General features: G+C 44.9%; 1 pseudogene; it reads left to right on the top strand.

The window, feature by feature from the left end:
* Window positions 1–3,160: 3,160 nt before the first annotated feature.
* Window positions 3,161–6,342, top strand: LOC146193434 (uncharacterized; annotated as a pseudogene).

The raw sequence follows: 6,342 nt of genomic DNA, 5'->3' as shown, positions 1-6,342 counted from the left end.
ATGAAGAAATAAGCTCTCTTCTTGAACCGTGTGATATGGCTCCACTCAGGATGCCAGAGTTAACGAGTTCGATAATGCAGCTGAAGCGGGGAACCTGGATTTGGCAGACCGCATCCTACAGAGGCTTCCGTCCGATCATAAAGGATACGTTGAAGAAGAAAGTGATGGTCGGCTAATATATTACATGGCTGGCTATGTGGCCCGAAATTTCCTCAAGCTAAATGACTGCACAAATTGTAGGCACCTTCGTTTGCTTACCACGGCAGGACCTACACAATATTCCAAGTTCACGGACCTTTGCGACAGAGGTGGGCTTCTGCACCCATCTCAGGCGTTGTATATTGCAGTGAAGAAACTTGAGGACATATTTACTGCCTATTTCAGCAAGCAAGAGCTGTGCAGCGACAGTGTAGTTGATGTGATGCTGCTGGCAAAGAAGCACTTCGACTATACCCTAGGCTGCAGCCAGGATACAGACTTACTAACAGCAGCAGTGGTGAAATTCCATGTCCTTACAAGACTTCATTTTTTTGTGAAAGGCACCAACCAGTCGCGAGAAGAAAAGCGAAAAAAAACTGCATGCAAAAATCAGTCGATGTTCGTAAGTTTGCAACCGCAGCCGCCTGATCATGACTTGGTCGCGATTTCGAGGTCGCGCTTTCTGCTCGCTGCAGTATGTACACAAGCCTGTAAATAAACAGTTTGCTCATCACCCTTGTGTTATTATTTTCATCAGCAGCAGTCTTGCAGCAGTGTCCCCTGTAAGTGCCTTGTGCCTGCACATATTACAGCTGATGGCAAGAATGGAGCCGAGCTCTGAGCGAAAGTTTGAGAGAGTCTGGGACGGTTGTACTTTAATAATTACCCGCAGCCACACTAATTGATTGATTTTGTTTGCTTCAACTGCTACGCACAATGTTTCTTTTTTCTTTCAATGATCTCATTGCTATCAAATAACGCGTATTTTTATTTCTGCAATTTCGGCTCAGTTTAGCGGTCTTCAGCTAGTCATTGCTTTTTTTTTTGACCGTGTGTGACTTTTATTTATGCATTTAGTTTTGTTTCTCGTGCATGTGCGACCACGAACATTTAGAAGGCACGCTATGACGTGCTCGCGGTTATAAAGCGAAAAAACACGGGTGCGATGTACGGAAAGCACTATCGCGTATCGCAGGCGGCGCATGCAGTGACAGCCCATACTCCGGTGGCGCCATCTCGCGGATTTCGACATCAACAGCGGCAGCTCCGAGGCCTCTCTGAACACACTACCCCTTATTCTAGTACACTATACCAGCTGGCACACAGCGCGCGACGCTCCGAGCAGCAGTCAGCGATGATGATGATGATGATGAATTTATACGGATGAAAGAGGTGAAAGTTCACGCGCTGCGCTCACACATACCTTCAAAACGTGGTAAATTCACTTCATATTTCCTTTACTATACAGAGGCGGTGTATTTAGGGGCGGCAGCACAGGGAAAAGTACTCTCCTAATATTTTCAACTGTAAAGAGCAAACAAAACAAATTTACAAATTTCTATAGAATATACTGAAAGTATTCATAGACGTGCAAGACTATTCTAAAAGTTTTTTTAGTGCCATTTTGATTATTCTTGAGTCGTTTTATTTATATGAATAAAAGGCGATATATAGCCTTCCCATAATTTGATGTTCCGTGATACGCAGGTGGAATAAAACGCTATGAGTCCTTGAGTGGACAGTGCAAGACAAGTTGAAAAGACAGCAAAATAGACGTAAAAGGGAAATGTCCTGAAGGGAACATGTGCTGCTCTCCTTTGCAATGAACCAGCACTGACACGAGCGCGTTCACGCAGCGTACATAGAAAAGACTTAAGGCTTTGTCATTATTGTGTCAGCTACAGTAGCCTCGGAAAATAAAGCCATGTTCTCCTTTGAATTACCGTCGCGCTTATATCCTTGGTCAGTCGAACAGGCTAAAATTATTCAGTCATGGAGAACAGAACAAAAAAAAAGGAAACAGAACCGTCCTGAGGCTCTTTTTCCAGCCTTTAAAAAAATAAATTTGAAATGAAAAGAAATAGGCTCATCTTTGTGCTCTTAGGATATTGCTTAGCATTTTGCCATTATAGCGAGATGCATGACATACCGTTCTTGTTACTTTGAAGTCATCGTTATTCAGTTCACATAAAATTGCACTCCGTAGTATGCACCCCAAAACAGGCTCCCTTTTGATTCCCGCTCCGCTATTCCCATCTTAGCATCCTCTTTGGGGTAAAGTACACGTGCTCTCATTCCCCCGTGTGCTCCCCCTCCCTCATAATTTAACGAGATCGGAGGAGGTTTCCCTTAGAAGGATAAGAGGTGGCGGCCCTTACCCCATCGCCCCATCGATAACATGCCGATGGGAATCTGAAGAAATCGGACCCACCACATGCCCGAATTATTCCACACCAGCTGCAGAAGCGGATGTTCGCCACCTGCTGTGAACTTGTGCAGGGACAAGGGCATCAAGGACAAAGATTCTGCAGGAAGTGGGACTAACAGCAACACGGGAAGAGGACTTCTCCAAATGGCTCACCGACAACAATAGGAGCAGGAGCCTTCTCCGCTTCCTAACGTAAAATTGTAAAGGAGTTTTTATATTATGCCTTATGGCAAGCTTGGGTAATAAAAAACATAATTCGTATTTCAACACACATTACAGACACAGTCGATCCCAAATGAATCGGAATCGAATGAAACTGTGAAATAATTGGGTATTTCGATCAATTATTGTATATGTCAACGCATCAGCTTCTCATCAGAAGCATGAACATGGAGCTAGTCACCAACGTTTATAGATATACTTGAGTTTCGAAACTCCCCTGCCGGAGCCGGGCACGACTTGCTCCTAGGGGGTGTGAGGGCGCTGCAGTCGACGTTTGCGCCAACGTTTGGCTTGCGTTACTTGCGTCGTGTGAGCAGTGTGTGCGGGTGGCTGCGTTGCCGAGTTTCCAGTAGTACAGCTGTCCCAGGTTTGTTTTCATATTATTTCATGCCTGTGGATGTAAGAATACTTCGTGACTTCCGCTAGACGTCGGCCGTTTTCCTGTGAAGCCGTCAACCTTCCCAGCCGGCTGCCGCGGGCCAACCGTTTCTTGCGTTGGTTTCTTGACACCAAGAGCTCCGGTTTCCCAGCATGCCGACCTGCTTCGTGCCTGGCTGTACGAGCGGTTACCGAAGTAACCACGAGAAGAGGCGCTTTTTTTCTCCACCATCGGACCCGCAGCTTCTTGAGAGGTGGGCTAGAGCGATCCCCCGCGCTGACAAGCTACTCGGCAAATCATGCAAAGTGTGCGACGTTCATTTCCAGCCGTCAGATATAGACAAAACGTATAAGAACGTAATAAACGGTGAGGTTGTGGAGATAGAGCGCGGTTCGTGGGCGCTGAAAAGTGGTGCCATTCCTACGCTATTTCCCAATTTGCCCAGTTACCTGTCTTCAGCACCCAAAAGGCGGCGATCACCGAAGAAGAGGTGCAGAGCTGCGGTACGTGCAGAGCCTATGGCTTGTCAGTCCCCTCACGAAGAGCCACAGGAGCTTCCTAATGATTTTGATACGACTGACATTGCAAGCACTGTCGAGAATGGTACGTCGTTGCAGCTGCCTCAAAACTGACAATTTTTGGTTGTGCAAGAGAAGCCTGAAGACCCTCGGCAAGTGGTTTTTTATGAAGCAGGCATGAAACCAGGTGCGTTCCCCATCCTCAAAAGCGTCGTGATAAGGGAGGACCTTACATACCTAATTTCAGGAAGTGGGAAACTGCTACAAAGATCGCTTGTCGAAGTGCCGATGCGCGCGCTAAAAGACGTGGAAGCGATAGTGCAAATTGTTCACAACATGACGTTTTGCCTTGGATGTGCCCAGAGTGATGTCAGTGGTTCCAAAAACTCGTCAAACAGAACTTGAACTGTGTACCACAAGGATTGTACAGTTCTGACAAATGCTGACAAAGGAGTATGTGCCATGTGTGTCAGCATGAAGAAGACATTAAAGAGAAAGACTGCATCAAAACAGCCCAGGAAGAAAGTGCCTGTAGCTGCCAGTATGCTAAGGAAACGTCTAATTCGAGCCACTGCTGCACGAGAATGCAAGAAAGCAGAAGTAAGTCGGCTTAGTGTTAAGCTAAAAAATGCTTTCACAACTGCCTTAGATGACATTGTGAAAGATTTGCCTGCGCCTTTGAAGATGGCCATTCGTGCTGCTGTCATGCAGCCAGCAGTTAAGTCACCTCGTGGACGCCGGTACACAACAGAGTGGCTCATGATGTGTCTGCTCCTGAGGCTAACAAGCCCGAAATGTTACAGGACGCTCTCTGATATGAAGATCCTCCCTCTTCCAAGCACTAACCGCCTCGTACAGCTTCTCAGGGGCCTCCCATGCGAGTATGGTATGAATAAATTTGCACTGGAAAATATTAAGCTACACATGAATGGAAAGCCAGAGCATCTTACATATGGCTCAATCATCATTGATGAAATCAAGTTGAGGGAAACAACCGAGTTCAAAAGAGTTTCTTTCAAATTTGATGGCTTCGTCAACTATGGGGACATTTCCAATGAAGGCTCTAACGTGCTGCCAGACCATGCGTTAGTAGTGATGTTTAATCCTATGTTCCAGTCCTGGATTCAACCAGTAGCTACATATGCAACGAAAGGGGCCGTGCCAGGATGGATTTTAGCGAAGATAGTTTTGAGTTCAGTTTTACAGCTATTTGAATATGGTGCCAATGTGATAGCAGTTATCAGTGACGGTGCAGGAAGCAATAAATATATGTGGACAGATCTTGGAGTCAGCGGCAAACTGAAAACTGCCAAGTGCAAGATAGAACATCCTTGCCTTCCAGATGCATCACTTCATTTCATATTTGATGTTCCTCATATAATGAAGTGCATTAAGAATCATCTGATGAAACATAAGTATGCTCAGGTATGTTACAACAAAGTTTACCACTCAGCGTCTCGGTGCTTTCTTACAACTGTACTGTGCTGCCATACCTTGTTTTCTCACTATGCAATGATTTCATTTCAGATAGGAGACTGCCAAGTAAATTATGAGCATTATGTGCGGCTGTTTGAGGCTGAAAAGAAAGTCCCCATAAAAGTGGTTCCAAAATTAACTGCATACCATGTGAACCCTCAGGCACTTCAGAAGATGAACGTTCGTCTAGCTACTCAGGTATAGAGTTTTGAACAGCATTTTTTATTCATATATAACTTTCAAGTTTGCCACGTGCATGTGAGTCATTTGCAAACTACTGTAATGCATGCTTATCTCCTTTGACAAATATGCAAATTGTAACCTTTGTTCCATGTTTCTGACTTTATAAAGCTCTGCTCAGAACATTTTTCTTCATTTGCATAGTTTCATGAAGCGATCAGGCTCGACAACAGTGAAAGATACTTCATTGTATTCAGCTTGATTCATTGGTCTTAAATACAATTGTTTTATTGAGTTCATCATTTGTTGGTTTGATTCTTTTTCAGCTTTTCAGCCGAATTGTCGGTATTGGCCTCAAGGTGTACAGGCAACTTAAAGTTCCTGGCTTCAGTGACAGCGCTGGACCAGAGACCTTTACAAAACTTATGAATGATGTTTTTGACATCCTCAATGCTAAAATTGCTGCAGCTGGAATCAGACGTGACTCTCCAAAGATTAAGGTAGACTCTCTGAATCATTGTGCACTTGTCATTACTTGGTCAACTAGCGAATCAAAGTAAAGTGAGGTGTAAATTACGCTTAATTTTTTTTCTTATGAACGGTTTCATCATGATGTTCTGTATGGTTCTGCATGCTTGCAGGTCTTAGAAGACTTCCTGCAAATGATGAATGACTCAGAATCAGTCCCAAATCTGAAGCTTTTTGCATCCTACCAGACCATGGAGTCTTTTCCTGTCACGTTAATGTCGGTCCTTCCCTAATCGAGTTTCTGCTCAGCCGTGGTGTCAGCTACGTGCTTACGGCAAGCTTGAACCAAGATCCACTTAAGGTAATTGTGCTATTTCCCCCGTCTTATCAGGGCAGTCCTGACACCATTTTTTTTTTCTTTTGCAGAGGTTCTTTGGACTTGTGAGGTCGTTTGGAGGTGATGAGGATCACCCGACAGTTACGAATTTCGGCCAACTGTTCCGCCTGCTTTCGCTGTACACGCCAGGGAAGTTGGCTGTCAAGGGTAACTGTGAGGGAGGCGATGACCGCGTTTTGCTAAGTGCATTTTGAAGCCTTGCTGAAAAGCGCCGTGGGGCACTTACTCGAATAAACATGCTGAAAGAAGAGGTGTTTAATCGACTCACATCCATGCCATTCAAGGACTTGTGTAA

Source organism: Amblyomma maculatum, chromosome 4 (genome assembly GCF_055883805.1).
Source record: "Amblyomma maculatum isolate TAMU_Amacu chromosome 4, ASM5588380v1, whole genome shotgun sequence".
In the NCBI taxonomy this organism is placed as follows: domain Eukaryota; kingdom Metazoa; phylum Arthropoda; class Arachnida; order Ixodida; family Ixodidae; genus Amblyomma; species Amblyomma maculatum.
This window is presented reverse-complemented; position numbering and strand designations above follow the sequence as displayed.